The sequence below is a fragment of the Lactuca sativa genome, chromosome 9 (assembly GCF_002870075.4).
Source record: "Lactuca sativa cultivar Salinas chromosome 9, Lsat_Salinas_v11, whole genome shotgun sequence".
NCBI classification, from domain to species: Eukaryota; Viridiplantae; Streptophyta; class Magnoliopsida; order Asterales; family Asteraceae; genus Lactuca; species Lactuca sativa.
The window spans coordinates 97,280,406-97,284,287 of record NC_056631.2 but is presented as its reverse complement, the minus strand read 5'-3'; positions in this window follow the sequence as shown (position 1 = coordinate 97,284,287).

Below are 3,882 nucleotides of genomic sequence, written 5' to 3'. Positions count from 1 at the left end.
GAAGCGAAGGAGATATCGTGTTTACGGTTTTATAGTTTGGAGGAAAACCCCGTGGGGTAGCATTGGTGGTGTTCTTTTCATCAGAGTATCTGGGCAGTTTGTCTGCTGTAAGGTATTTCTGGTATCAAGGAGTCATTAGTGGGGACTGAGACGGAAGATTCCCAGGAAGGTGCCTTTAAGAGTGTGGCATGCTTTTAGCAGCAGTTTCAGGCGGTTAAGAGGAATATATCAGGGCGGTGGCCCGAGTTGTTATGTTGTGTATCAGTTGTGAGAAAGAGGTTCTGTGCTTTGATAATGATTCATGTGTTAGGAGGTTGTTCGAGGAGTCAGAGACGTGGTGCATGATAGGGCATTATTTCCAGACTGAGGGTCAGGATTTTTGGAACAGCTGAGGAGTCCAATGGAATATCGGTCTAAGATTTCTAGATGACTAGATGTAATCGTGCTGGGAGGATTTTGAGATTTTGTCTGAGTTTTGGGATATTTGGAGTTGCTTGCTTTTCTTCGGGAAGATCATTGAGTATTTTCGTGGTACGTTCCAAGAGTCAAGTGTGATGTACCTGGTGAAACGGTCCATGGAGTAAATTGTTGGTATGCCGAATGGTGATGGTTCAAACCCTAAGTGGGGGAGAACTGGGTATTCAATTGAGAAGATCATCAATTCGTTCAAGTGCGGTAAGAGAGCTAGTTATGGAGGACCGCGGTACGGACACTTGAAACCTGGGAGTTTGTTGGATGCAGCAAGGTGCGAGGTGGGATAATGTATGAGTATGTGCTTAAAGGAGGATGAGTGAATTCATGGCAGGTGGCCGTTGGTCAGAGGATTTATTATGGCTAGAAATTTTTGGGTTTGCAATTGTTGAGTTTGAGGCGGATGGGTCGCTGAGTTCAGGGTGTAATAGCTGAGATTTGCAGGTATAGGTATAGATTGTAATATATACTCTAGAAGAGGGCAACAATTGGTTTGTCGACCAATTATAGAGTCGGTATTAGTAGTTCCTTTGGGCGGTGATCAGTAGAGGGTGGAGCTTTGGATTCTCGTCAACGTGTATTCAGTCGCTCGCGATTCCTCCGTGTTTCAATTTGGGAGATGGGAGTATTTCGAGGTTTCGAGTTGTGTAAGTGGAAGATCAGTGGTAGAGGCAAGTCTGCGTGAGACGCTGTGATGGTGTACTGAGGTACCAGAGTATGATGTGCTAATGTTTGGTCATGTTAAGACTCAGGTTGTAAGATGGCGAGTAGAGTACCGAGTGATTTTGTTCCCGTGGGAACCCATCAATTAATTGTTGTTGGATTCAGGCTGTCTAAGGGTGTATCCGTGCTGAGACTAGTGCCTTGCCTACGAGAACTTACATCAGGAGTGGTGGTGTATAAGCTGGGTGGGTGTAAGCACCTATCTATGTTGAGTTGCGAAGCATGAATTGGTGAACTCAATGTAGTGATGTGTGATGATGAGGTTATGGGGTGATAAGAAAGCAAGTGGATCCGAGTGGGAGTATTCGCTTGGGATTATCAGGAGAAACCATAGAGTGAGCCCATGGTGAGTCAGTGAGCAAGAGTGTATTGTGATACTACTGGGAGCCCTAGTATTCACTGGATAGTGGTACAGAGTGTTGGGATACTACGGGGAGCATGGTGTTCACTAGTCAACGGGAGAGTGTCGTGATACTGCGGGGAGCTATAGTATTCATTGGTTAGAGAGAGTGTGGTGTGATTCTGCGGAGAGCCGTAACATTCACTAGTGAGTAAGAGAGGATCGCAAGACTATGGGGGAGGCCGTAGCACTCGGTAGTCGATAAGGGTAAATAATGTTCTGCCGGGAGTTTTAGTATTCACTAGTTATGGTATGGCGTAGAGGAGTTCATAGGCTTGGGTAACCTTACCGCTTGAGTCTTCGGGGGCCTGGTTGCTGAACCAGGGGCGAGACGGGGATCTTCGTGTCAGTCGGGAATTGTTATATCCCAAGTTGAGTAGGGATTATCATAGTCGGAAGGAATTGGAGAGATGGCGTGTGCATAAATCCACGAATTTTCGGTCATGAGTTGAGTACCAGATTGGAAATGATTGGTTCTAATTCTTCCATTGAATCAGACTCTCGAGCTCGAGTCTGGATCCATTCGTGTTAAATAGGCGAGATGAGGTTCCGGATTCGTGGATGGGTTTCATTTTGAGGGGGGGGGGGTATTGAATTTCATTTGATATCTTAGGCCGGAGTGGATCAGCTTCATTGGTATGGGAAGAACCGCGAGACACATGTAACTAGTGGGTGGTAGACGACAGAGAACGGAAGTGAGACAATTTCAGATGAGTTGTAGCATTCTCTTGGGGTAAAGCAAACTTCATGACTTGTGTCTCGCGACGAGCCAAGATAGTTATCGTGAGAAGGAAGTCGGCGAGACATTTTTGGTTTGCAATGAGTAACCTTTGGAGGTACATTTTTTGGGTCGGGAGCTGACCTGATGCTCAGTGTTGAATGGGATAATTGAGAGGAAACTGAGGCTTATGTCTATAGATATCAGAGGATGCTTCCAAGCGAGCATGATCTTTTCTTGTGTTTGAGTTTTGGGGTTCTTTCCTTCCGGTGAGTCCTAATTGTTGTTCAGGCGGTGGGTCCTTAGGGGATTATGACCTTTCCGTTCCTTTTGAGTAGAGATCGGGATCGATTAGAGAATCAAAGTTTGAAGAGTGTTCTTAGCGTCTGTTAGCCGATGGGCGATTGGCAGGATGATGTTTTGCGAGGGTGGTCTGGCAGGGAGATAGACCACTAGAGTTTCAAGTTCTGGAGAGTCAGATCGATTATCGCAACGACAGTTGGGTCTGTCCTTCTTTGGGGTCGGGAGTTCCTATTGGATTTAGGTGTTTTTGAAAGAGATTTTTGTATGATATGAGGTCCTTTCGGTGGTGCTTCTAGGATTATTGGGCTCGACCTATTTGTTGATAAGGAGCGATTTCGAGGGCGAAATCTAATTCAAGTGGGGAGAATTGTAACATTCGATTATGGATAGTTTTATGATTTAAGGCCCATGGGCCTTAATCCGAGTATGAGAAGGTTTTGAGACTTTGAAAGAGAAAGGTTTAGGCCCTTTTGGGATGCGGGTAAGGTAGGTTGTGTGATAAAAGAGTTCGGTTTGGGCTTTAGAGCCCAAAAGTATTGTTAAAAGCGATGGTTCAGACTTTTCATGAATTTTGGATATGAGTTCGAGTGGTCTTCAGGAGGAATAAAGTTGATAGAAATGTAGGGCTTCTCATTACCTTTTCGTGGATATAAGGATCGTCGGAAACAGATTTATAACAAAGAAGTGATGGCCTTCAGAAGTTTTGTGGTTTAAGGCTTAGCCGAGTACGTTGGGCACACACAAAGCGTACGCTGGGCGTACTAGTGAAAAAGGAAGCACGTTGGGCGTACTGACCAGGGGTAGTCGTAAATGTTCTTCGGAGTATGCTGGGCGTACACTAATATGACCTGAACCCTATTTTAGGGTCTTGGACCCTATTTAAGCTCCTTATCTCATAACCTAACCCTAATATCTCCAACCTCGATCTCTCTAAGCCCTAGAAATCTCCCCAAGCCTCCATTTGAGTGATTCTTGATCATTTTGGTGATTTAGTGAGTTTTTGGTGCATATTGTGGAAGAAGGAGTCCCTTGAGGAAGCATTGCTTGGCTTAGAGCTTGTGGATCCAAGCCCTACTTAGGTTGATCTAGTTCTAGAAAGCATAAAGTTTGAATCTTGGTGGCTTTCTCATGTGGATCTAGTGGAGTGATGACTTGTTATGTTTGGCTTTTGAAGAAGAAGGAGCTTTGAAAGAGAATAGCTTAAGCATCTAGCTTTTGGATCTATGTGATGGGTTTTGAGCATTCTAACACTTCCTAAGTGTACATG